Below are 6,292 nucleotides of genomic sequence, written 5' to 3' on the forward strand. Positions count from 1 at the left end.
TTATTGAAACAGTACTTCCTTAAATCCCCATTCCATGCAATTCCATCCTTCCTATATTGTCCCTGTCACATCATCCCCATCCCACTCGTCCTTCCTATGCCACTCCCATATCCATTCCATACATTTCACGCATTCCGCCTCATGCTGTCCTCCCTCTCCTCCCATGCCCCCACCCCACAGGACATACCATGTCATTCCCTATCCTCCCATGACATCGCATTTCCCTCCCCCAAGCCATCAGATTCTGCCCTGTTCAATCCTAAATTATTAAAATTAGTTTTGCAAATTAAGAATGAAAAGACTTGCATTTAAATCTGCGTCTTTCATGGCCTCAGGACATTTTTACTGCCATATTATTTCCTGGTTTGACTTTGCTGTCTCCCTTATCTCTTCCATTATGGTCTAGGTTTCATTTGGGTTGAGCCTCCTAAGGTCTTACGAGGGCCCCTTGTGGGGTCTTATGGAAGTACTGCAGCTACTTGCCTTGAGCTCACGGATTCTTTCAAAACTCTACTCAGGCTGCCAACCTTCCAGGATTGGCCTGGAATTAAAGATTAATCTCCAGAACACTACTACCAGCAATCTTGGGAGAAAAATCATATGAGCATTTAAAAACAAAACTGCATTTTTGTCAATTCCCTTAAACTCTCTTGTTTATTAGTTCTAAATGTACCAGAAATTGAGGGGAGTGGGGAAGGCTTGTTTGACAATCAAGGTTCATCCAAAACGTGTTCTCTTTGCAATCGCCATAGTAAGACATTGTGCCGAGGATGGACGTGTCATACAGCTAATGGCGGGAGGATAGTTAGGGGCCATGTGATAAACAACCAGGATTGGTAATCCTAATTCTACTGGCGTAATCCTCACCTTCAATTTTAGTTTCGTCACCTGAAGCTGCTGTCTTTGCACAGTTTTAGTACAGATCTATGTGGGAAGGACCTCTGGTACAGTAGTCTGTTGCAGTGGAGGAAATGTGGCAGCCAATTTGCATACAGCAAGATGCCGCAAACAGTGATAAGAAAATGAGCAGATAATCCATTCCTTAGTGATGTGGGTTAAGTGACATTGGGCAGACCTTTTACGCTCTTTTCAAATAGTACCATGGAATCTTTTACGTCCACCTGACAAGGCCTCAATTTAATGTCTCATCTGAAGACAGCACCTCTGACAGTGCAGGACTTCCTCGGTATTGTAGCGAGGTGTCATCCTAAATTACTTGCTCAAGTCTCTGATAGGAATAGAGACCATGTCAACATTTAAGAATAAGTTAGATGGTGCATTGAAGGAAAGAGAAATAAAGGGATTTGCAGAACCCTGAGGTACAGAGGGATCTGGGTGTCCTGGTACATGAATCACAAAAAGTCAGTATGCTGGTACAGCAAGTGATTGGGAAGGCAAATGGAATGTTGGCATTTATTGCAAAGGGAATGAAATGTAAAAGAAGGGAAGCTGCACAGGGCATTGGTACCACAGCTGGAATACTGTGTACAGTTTTGGTCTCCTTATTCAAAAAAATATATAATTGTATTATAAGCAGTTTTTATGACCGAGCAGTTGGTAAAGCTGAGTTATTTTTAAAACAAATCCCAGAGGGAAACTTTAAACAACTGCCATAACTTATAATTTTAGGTGTTATGTTTGAGATGCAACTCTAAATACAGGAATCATTTCACCGGTTCTCGAGAGGTTTTATATTAGGCTAAATGAACCATTTTATTAATTTACACAAGTTAAATGTATACACATGGCTCAAATTACTACTATCATAACTTTTAACAAATTCCCAAACTAATCTCCATTAAGACAACAGCAATCCATAGACTTAACCAAACACCAGGCAAAGCATTTTCACCTTATGAATTCAAAGTCAGGTTCTTTTCACTTTGGTTCCTGTGGAGACAGTTGGATGCTTACAGCTGCTTTTTCTCACATTGCCTCTGCTCTCCACACACAAACTGCTGACGTTATACCTAGCACAGCTCATTGAATGTAAATTCTCATTGTATCAACAGCCTCTTCTAACAATAAAACCACTTTCATAGTACCAACACAAACATATGGCTTGGTCTCTGCTCTGTAGGTGCCAGAATACACCCCACATTGTAATTTCTATGTAAATCGCACCTGTTTTGGGAGATGGACCTGCGTATGGCCTGTCTCGCACTACTGGGCTGCAATATATAATGCACAGACCCTATTCAGGCTGCAAGTACTGAGAGTCCCACATCTAATTTGCTGGGATAGGTGCCTCAACCTGAGATTCACATTTTTGTGCATCTGTGATGCTGTTGGTTCCAAACAGGATGGGCCGTTAGCCTTTGGGGTACTACTGGCAAAGGGAAGATTGTATTCCCATTGTGTCTTCAGTGAAATATTCCCTCCCCCATCTCCATTCCTTACTGCAGAAAGAACTGAGATCTGCATTCACTTAGCTGAAATATGACAATTTAAACTTTCTTGACGACTAAGGGAAATAAAAGGGCTTTTCTTGGAAGCAGTCACTGGGAGGATGCTTCATTGTGATAGGTGGCCAGTGATCAAAGCATTTGCCTTGGCTCCTCTTCCCATGGCTTTCTCATTCCTGTGTTAGTAGCTGCTTCTCACAACCCCCTCACGCTACTGTTACATTTTGGGTCATAGCTTTACAAGCCAAGTGGATGCTTTCTTAAAGATGTTCTTTTTAAAAAAAAGTCATGCATTTTGCTTTTTTTCTTTTGAGATGAAGGTTCAAAACAACTGAAACAGCTGGAATTCTCTCCACACTTAGAATGAGGGAGGTAAATAATGGATAAGTTTGAAGTGTGCAGAAACAAAAACTGTTGAATTACACAACAACATTGAAGATAATGGGAAACAAAAACAGAATTACCTGGAAAAACTCAGCAGGTCTGGCAGCATCGGCGGAGAAGATGCTTCTCCGCCGATGCTGCCAGACCTGCTGAGTTTTTCCAGGTAATTCTGTTTTTGTTTTGGATTTCCAGCATCCGCAGTTTTTTTGTTTTTATCTCTATTGAAGATAATGGGGTTTCATTTCTGGTAGTACATTGTCTACCACATTTAACTGGATTAATAACTGCATAAAAACATTGCATAAAAATGAAGGAACTTTACACTTTTGCTCCAGTAGAAGAGGTAAGGTTTTTTATTCCAATTAACAAAATGCAGTTCAAAAACATGACCAGCAGAGTGCAGTGACAAATGAAGCAAAGCAAAAACTACAGCCGAATATAAACCTTCGAGCAGATGTGCTTTCAGATTGCTCACAGTAAATCGGATAACATACTATTTTCTAAAGACAGAGGCATCAGACCATGTCTTAGTCTTCTAGTAAAGTGGAACTTATTTGGTCAGAAGTGGGGATGTTCGCTGATGATCGCACCATTTGTGACTGTTCTGAAGCAATCCATGCATAAATGCAGCAAGACCTGGACAATATCCAAACTTAGGCTGACAAGTGGCAAGTAATATTCATGCCACAGAAGTGCCAGGTAATGACCACCTCCAACAAGGGAGAATCTAACCATTGCCCCTTGATAGTCAAAGACATTACCATCGCTGAATCCCCCACTATCAATATCCTGGGAGTTATCATTGACCAGAAACTGAACTGGACTAGTCATACAAATACTGTCATTACAAGAGCAGGTCTGATGCTAAGAATCTGTGGCGGGTAACTCACCTCCCGACTCCCCAAAACCTGTCTACCATCTACAAAGTACAAGTCATGAGTGTAATGGACTACTCTCCACTTGCAAGGATGAGTGCAGCTCCAACAACACTCAAGAAGCTTTACACCATCTGGGACAAAGCAGCCAACTTGATTGGCGCCCCATCTACAAACATTCACTCCCTCCACTACTGACGCACAGTGGCAACAGTGTGTACCATCTACAAGATGCACTGCAGGAACTCACCAAGGCTCCTTAGACAGCATCTTCCAAACCCACAACCAGTACATCATCTAGAAGGACAAGGGCAGCAGGCACATGGGAACACCACCATCTATAAGTTCACCTCCAAGCCACTCACTATTGTGACTCAGAAATATATCGCCGTTTCTTCACTGTCACTGGGTCAAAATCCTGGAACTCCATCCCTAACAGCACTATGGGTGTAACTACACCACATGGGCTGCAGCGGTTAAAGAAGGCAACTCACCACCACCTTCTCAAGGGCAGCTAGGGATGGTCAATAAAAGCTGGCCTGGCCAGCAATGCCCACATCCCATGAATGAATAAAAAATGGCCTGACCCTTTAAAGGGTCAAAGTCTAATTCCTATAAAGAAATACAACTTTGAACTCATTAAAGGGAAGTTTTCAGATTGAAATGCACATAAATTTCAGGCTCCTGATCTGATTTTTTAGCTCTTATTCTTTAAGACTGTTTTGCATCAGTATGAAATGTTAGACACCGGAAAGCCAGTTGGTGAAGGATGATACAGGATCCAATGTTTACTCAGTCTTATATTTATTTATGGGAGTGAAACTTACAAGCGTATACCTCCTGACTTAATCACACACAGTTTCAGTAAGTATCTGTTTTTATATGCTCAAATAAATCCCAAGTGATGCCTTCCATCTGCATGCAATTATACACAATTTATATAGAATATCAACAAACTGGTATTGTGGGGTGTAGAATCTAGAGTACAACACAATAAAAATTTGGTGAAAGTTGACAGATATGTCATAGAATTGTACAGCCCAGGAGGCCATTTGACCCATTGTGCCTGTACCAGTTGAAAGAGCTATGCAATTAGGTCCACTATATAATGTATAAAATTATTTGGATATTGGAATATACAATAAAATTTCAAAATTTGCGATGATACCAAACTTGGAGGCGTGACTAACAGTGAGAATGAGATCCATCAACTGCAACAGGACAGAGATAGGCTAGCAGAATTGGCATCCAAGTGGCAGATGGAATTTAATACAGAGAAGTGTGAGGTGATACAAAACAAAAACAGAATTACCTGGAAAAACTCAGCAGGTCTGGCAGCATCGGCGGAGAAGAAAAGAGTTGACGTTTCGAGTCCTCATGACCCTTCGACAGAACTTGCGTTCGAGTCCAAGAAAGAGGACTTGAACGCAAGTTCTGTCTAAGGGTCATGAGGACTCGAAACGTCAACTCTTTTCTTCTCCGCCGATGCTGCCAGACCTGCTGAGTTTTTCCAGGTAATTCTGTTTTTATTTTGGATTTCCAGCATCTGCAGTTTTTTTGTTTTTATCTCTGTGAGGTGATACAGTTTGGCAGAAGGGATAGGAGAGGCAATAAATACTTAATGGCACAGTTCTAAACAGTGTGCAGAAACAGAGAGCCCTGGGGATTCATGTGCATAAATCTTTGCAGGTAGCAGGACCTATTGAGAGAGTAGTTAGCAAAGCATATCGGATCTTGGGATTCATAAATAAAGTTATTGTGTACAAATGCTGAACCTTTATAAAGTTTTGGTTAGGCCAGAAGTAGAGTATTGCGTCCAGTTCTGGTCACCACACTTTTAAGAGAGATGCGAGGGTCCCTGAGGGCATGCAGATGAGATTTACCAGAATGGTTCCAAAGTTGAGGGATTTTAGCTACAAGGTTAGTTGGAGATTCTGGGATTATTCTCCCTGGAGCTCAGAAGATTGAGAGGAAATTTGATAGAGTGTACCAGATTATGACAGGTTTTGGTAAGGTAGATAAAGAAAAGCTATTCTGATTAGCTTATGGTACAAGGGCTAAGGACACAAATTTAAGGTTTGGGCAACAGATACAGGAGGGATATGAGGAAGGCCTTTTTACAGTGAGTGGAAATGACATGGAACTCACTGCCTATAAGGGTGGTGCAAGTGGAGATGATCAAAGATTTCAAAAGATTAGATGGGCACTTGAGGGAAATAAACTTGCAGGGCTACATATAGAATGCAAGGGAATGGGACTGACTGGATGGCCCTACAGACAGTTGGAATGGACTTGATGGGCTGAATGGCCTCCTTCCGTACTGTAATGATTACATAACCCTGCACATATTTCCTTTTCAACTATTTATCCAATTTTCCTTTTGAAAGTTACAATTTAATCTGCTCCCCACACACTTTCAGGAAGTATATTCCAGGTCAAAACTCGCTGCAAACCCACCCTCCAGTGAAAACAGTTTCTCCTTATTTACTCTATCAAAACACCTCTTAATCTTGAACATCTTTATTAATTTACTCTGCTGCAAGGAGATCAATCCCAGCCTCTCCTTACAACTGAAGCCCGTCATCCTTGGTATCAATCCTCTAACTCTCTCTGAGGCTTTGACATCTT

The sequence above is a fragment of the Carcharodon carcharias genome, chromosome 32 (assembly GCF_017639515.1).
Source record: "Carcharodon carcharias isolate sCarCar2 chromosome 32, sCarCar2.pri, whole genome shotgun sequence".
NCBI classification, from domain to species: Eukaryota; Metazoa; Chordata; class Chondrichthyes; order Lamniformes; family Lamnidae; genus Carcharodon; species Carcharodon carcharias.